We start from the raw sequence: 6,422 nt of genomic DNA, 5'->3' as shown, positions 1-6,422 counted from the left end.
AGGATTTGTAAGGCTCCAGAGGAAAGTGTGGAATATAAGAGGTATTAGAACAACTACCAAACTACAGGTCCACAAAGTCATTAAGTTGACCTCAATGTTGTTTGCCTATGAAACTTGGACGGAGTACCAATGCCACATCAGGAAAATGAATCACTTCCATCTGGATTGCCTTAGGAAGATTCTGAGGATCACCTGGCAGGATCAGATATCACACTCTGAGATTGTTTCTCAAACTAAACTGCCAAGTATCAAAACTTTAGTGCAGAGAGCACAACTCTGTTGGGATGGCCATATTGTTTGAATTCCAAATGTATGCTTACCAAAAAAGACTGTTTTGTGGAGAACTCATATAGGTCAAGCTTTCCCAACATGGTCAGAAAAAGTGACACAAAGACAATCTCAATATTTCTCTTAAGAACTCTAGAATTGATTTATGACATGGGAGATCCTGGCACCAGACCACCCAGCATGGCATGCCCTCATCAGAAAAGGGGCTGTGCTCTATTAGCAAAGCAGAATTGAATTGGCCAAGAAGAAATGCAAGATGTGCAAAGTTAGATAATCCACCCCAAATATGGACTATTTGTACCCAATCAGTGGCAGAGAATTCTAAGATCTTATTGGTCTGATCAGTCACTGTCAGACACACTTACTTAATAGAAATGTTGTTTTGGTCCTCTTCTAGAGCAAAGGTCAACAACCAATCAACCAGCAACCTACCAACCAACCAACTAAGTAATCATATAGTATTTGGAGTCAAAAGACCTGATTTCAAATTCTGTGTCTGTTACTATTAATTGTGTGAACTTGGACAATCAACCAATCAAAAAAGTTTTATTAAGTGTCTATTGTATGTTAGGCAGGCAGTTAGATGGCATGGTGTCTAAAGAATTGGGCCTGGAGTCAGAAAGAGTTTCCTAATTTCAGACACTAGCTGGGTAAACCAGTACAAATCACTTAACCCCATTTCCTTCAGTTTCCTGATCTGAAAAATGATTCAGAGAAGGAAATGGCAAACCACTCCAATATCTTTGCCAAGAAAATGCCAAATGAGGTCATAAAGTTTAAGACCCAACTGAAACAAGAGAACAATAAAAATATGTCAGAGATGGTGCTAGGTGCTCAAGTTATTAAATGAAAACCATTTCTGACTTCAAGGAGCTTACATTCTATGTGAAGAGATAACATGTGTATCTTAAAACATATTGAGAATCAATACAAACAAATACAAAGTAGATTAGAGAGGGAGGACACTAGCAGTGAGAGGAATCAAGAAAGGCTTGATGTAGAAGATGGTATATGAGGTGAGACTTGAAGGTATTGAAAAATTTACAAAAATAGAAAACTGAGTATTCTGGGTAAGAACAGCATGAAAGAGAAGAAAGGAAAAGGAGGGATGTATAATGAGGGGCAAGCGCACACGGGCTCGCGTGCACACACACACAGGTAGAATGCCAACAGGTTGTGAAGAGGAATTTGTATCCTAGAGAAAATACAGATTTAATAGAACTGAGAACTGAGAAGCTAAGGAAGTGACTTGGTCAGACCCCTGCTTAAGGAAATCACTCTGTTTGAAGAACAGATTAGAGTGAGGGAAGACTTGAGGATCAGAGAGCCTATTTGACATTCAATAAAACAACAATGATGGCCACAGGAGTCAAATTTGAAGATGGACACATGAAGGCATAGTTAATGCAGTAGTGATATTATCCAACTAAATTGGAATTATGTGAAAAAGAATGCACAAAATTTCTACATCCTTTGCAGAGAGATACCAGTCCTAGATAAACACTTGAGGAAATGAATCATAAAAAGAAAAGTGTCATATGCACCTAAATGTTTATGGCAGCACTTTTTGTAGAAGAAAAAAACTGGTAACTGACCATCACTTGAGAGAATGGTTAATTAACTACAATACATAAATATAATAGAATATACTAAATTGATGAATGCAACAGGGAAATATGGGAAGAATTATATGAACTGATGTAGAATGAAGTGAGCAGAATTAGGAAAACAATATATTTAGTGAATAAAACAACATTTATGGAAAGAATAACAGCAATAAAAAAATAGAAAATCAATGCAATGCTTTCCCCACCAAAAAATGTGATAAGACCATTTTTCTGCTTTTTTGCACATTTGGGTGTTTATAGATATGGAACATTGCCAAAAAAAAATCAGAATTTTTATATCTTGCTTACTTTTGATGAATCCCCCCTTTAAACTCTTCATTACTAGGAATAACCTTCTGGAAGGGATTCATTTGGGAATTATAGATTATATAAAAACAAACGACATAAATACAATGTATCTTAATATTTTAAATAAATGTATCTTGCTTAAATAAAGCAAGAGGGATGGGTTTGGAGAAAAGATGACTTTATCCAAATGAATAAGTCATTTAAGTACTCTGGGTATCAATTTCCTTATGAGTACAATGGGAAGACTGGACTTGACTGATTTCTGAGGTCCTTTCTATTTCTAAATCTATGAACTTATCTTATGATCCTACATCACTTCAACTCTTTGAGATTCAGTTTCCTGAGAAGCTAGGTGATGCAGTAGATAGAGCACCAGCCCTGAAGTCAGGAAAACCTGAGTTCAAATATGGTCTCAGACATTTAACACTTCCTAGCTGTGTGACTTTGGGAAAGTCACTTAACCCCAATTACCTCAGGAAACAAAAGAAAGAGAGAGACATTCAATTTCCTTATTGCAATATAGAGATAAAGGTACCAGTTGTACCTACAGGACTAAATGAAATACAGTTTTATATAAATATCCCTTAAACTCCCTGAGCTATTGTGAGCTAAGTACTTTATAACCCTTAAAATACTATCAAAATGTGAATTATTTTTCTGTTTTTATTAATTAGTAATGTTTAGGGAATGACTACTAAGAAGTCATCTCTTAGACCAGTGGTTCCCATTTAGGTGTTTGTAAAGATGGTCTAGACAAGAGATTGTGTTAAAAATTCTTTAATGATGGATTAAAAGTAAACAACTTCACAATTAAGTTTCAAATATATTTGCCCTGTAAAACAACAAGTAGGTACATATTTGAAACATTATAGGCTTGTTTCTGCATCATTTCAAAACCAATATGCATGCAAAAATTTTGATGTTCTTGCAGCAATTACAACAAACCCTGACCCACTTTTGGTAGAATAGAAAGCAAACAGATGCCCAATCGATGATCATATATATATATATATATATATATATGTATATATATATATATATATATATATATATGTGTGTGTGTGTGTGTGTGTGTGTGTGTGTGTGTGTGTATGTATGTATATATATGTATATATATTCATACCCTTATTTATGTTTTTTATACTGCACTAGTTCCCTCATCTTTCTTTGTTATCTTGTAATTCAACTTCATCAGTTCTATAATTATGTGATCATGATGTTAAAAACATTTTCATTCTTGTAATGCAAAGATCGGGCTATGTGAAAACTATGTTCACTGAGCATTATGCTATCATTGTTCAATTGTTTAAGTCCTATCTGAGTCTTCATGAACCCATTTGGGGTTTTCTTGGTAAAGATATTGGAAGAGTTTGCCATTTCTTTCTCCAACCCATTTTACAGATGAGGAAACTGAGGTAAACAGGGTTAAGTGACTTGTCCAGGGTCACTTGGCTAAAAATGTCTGAGGCCAGGTATGAACTAAGATTTTTCTGATTCCAAAGCTAGAACTCTCCTATGCCACTTGACTACCCTCAAGTTCATATTATTGCAAAAAAATTAATTTTGCTATGTGCCAAAGTAATGGCTAAGTGTATGATTGGAGATAATTACATTAAAAAATTAGAGGAAAACAAGTAAGACTAACAGCATCAGATGGAATAACAGCAAGTCTTATCAGAGATATATGTCCACTAATGTTGAATCAGTCATTGTAAAAAGAGGTGTTTTTTAAGTGACTTTTATCTTTTGTAATTGATGAGATAACTATATTTTCAACCTAGCCATTTTAGCTATTTCATAAGAAATGTACACAATGGTAAAGTGGAAGAAAATATACTATATTGTTATCAATTATTACCACTGGAAAAGACACTTTTAATATAATTAATTCATCTTTTGTAGGAAAAAAAATCATTTACTTTTCTTATCATAGAATTTGCACAGATGAGCAAAATGTATGACTCAAAAATACTGGGCCCTGTTTCATCAATTAAAAAATGACTGTAAATATACCATGGACACACTATTGCTAAACAAACAAGTTTAGGCACTAAGAATATGCCACAATAATCTAAAGGCACATTAAATGATAATGTCAAAATAGCTAATTTTTTTTTTTTTGAAATTGAAGTCCCCTAACTCTTGATTACTTACTGTTTTATGCAAAAAGACAGGCAACAAGCAACTTTCATTTAGTAGCTTTCCATTTGAAAAGAAGAGTTCTTTGTCTTCTTCACAGATCTTCTCATCTGAGTAAATGTACATGTGATATGAGGTGGCTAGTAAGATTAATATGCTTAGTAGATATCTCTTCAGAATTAACAGAATTAACAAATTCACCATATCATAACTAGGGGGTGCAGATAAAAACATCTTGATTGGTCAAGACAAAGTATAAAGTTTCATTAAGAAAATAATGTTTGGAACTGCATAACTGAGAAAAGTTCTGTAACATTATATAATTTCTTGGTGACATTACCTAATTTCTTATTGGAAAATTTATTACCGGACTTCCGGCCAAGATGATGGAGAGGTGGCACACAGCTGCTTCAGCTCAACATTTTCTCTCAGAATTTACTTCATGACAAGCCTTGGAATTAATACTTGACTGGAAAAAAAACCCACAAATAATTCCCAACAGCAGACATCCTTGAAATTCACCAGAAAAGGTCTGTTTTTGCTCGGGGGAAGGGACGGACAGATCTGAAGCAGGCTGAGGGCAAGTAGTGAGAGCGAAGCAGCTCACACTCTGAAGACCAGAGGGGGGAGGGGTGTGATCTCTGTCATTTCTACTGAACGACCCTTACCCAAGTGTGGATATTCTGTCTTGGCAGCAAGCCAGGATCAGCAGAGAAGCTGTAAACACAGGAGGTAAAGAATAAAACTCCAAAAAGCTAGCTTCTCTCAGGACCTCGCCACCATCATCCCAACTCGGAGTGACTGAGCCCTTTCTTAGAGCCTCAGAGAGCAGAGGCAGTGCAGCCATTGCTGTCCTGCTACTGCCTCGCTGCTGTCTCCTGCAGTCTGTAGAGGAAGCCCATTAACACCATCCAGCCCATCCCCCCAAATGCAGAGCATTTGTTTTTGTTGTCAGTTTGTTTTCTTTGATTCTGCTCTGACAAAATGAACAAAAAATTTTAAAGGGCTCTAACCATTGACAGCTTCTATATGGATAGGCAGCAGACTTTAAACCCTGAGGAAACTAAAAACAGACTGTCTCCAGAGGAATCCCCAAAGGGGGATATGATCTGCTCCTCAATACACAAAACTCTCATAGAAGAAAGCAAAAAGGCTCTCACAAGAGAGCCAGAAGAGAAATTGGAAAAGGAAAGGGAACTCTGGCAAGAGAGTCTGGAAAAGTCATCCCATGCATTTAAAGACAGAGTGGATAAAGAAAACAAATCATTGAAAAACAAAATTAGGGAGTTGGAAAAAGAAAACAGTTCTCTAAAAAATAAAATTGGCGAAATGGAAAAAATTCCATAGAACAAAAAAATTCACTTAAAAACTCAATTGGACATTTAGAAAAAGATATAAAAAAAGTGAGTGAAGAAAATACATCATTGAAAATCAGAATCTAACAAATAGAAGTGAATGACTCGAGGAGACACCAAGAATCAGTCAAGCAAAACCAGAAAAATGAAACAATGGAAAAAAAACATTAAGTACCTTCTTGGAAAGACAACAGACCTGGAAAATAGATCCAGGAGAGACAATCTGAGAATAATTGTACTCCCTGAAAAATATGATTGAAAAAAAGAGCCTGGACACTATTTTCCAGGAAATCATCTAAGAGAACTGCCCAGACATTTTAGAAACAGAGGGTAAAATAGACATTGAAAGAATTCATCGATTACTTACTGAAAGGGACCCTAAAATCAAAACGCCAAGAAATATCATAGGAAGGAAAACATATTGCAAACTGCTAGAAAAAAATCAATTCAGATTTGGAAGAGACACAATAAGTATTACCCAGGATCTAGCAGTGTCCACATTAAAGGATAAAAGGCCCTGGAATATGATATTCCAAAAGGCTAAGGGATATGCAGCCAAGAATAACTTAGCCAGCAAAAATGAGCATCTTTTTCCAGGGTAGAAGATGGGCATTCAACAAAATAAATGAATTCCATCTATTCTTGATGAAAAAAACAGATCTAAACAAAAAATTTGATCCCCAAATACAGAACTCAAGAGATTTCTTTTTTTTTTTTTTTTTTT

Source organism: Sminthopsis crassicaudata, chromosome 1, assembly GCF_048593235.1.
Source record: "Sminthopsis crassicaudata isolate SCR6 chromosome 1, ASM4859323v1, whole genome shotgun sequence".
Taxonomy (NCBI): Eukaryota; Metazoa; Chordata; class Mammalia; order Dasyuromorphia; family Dasyuridae; genus Sminthopsis; species Sminthopsis crassicaudata.
This window is presented reverse-complemented; position numbering follows the sequence as displayed.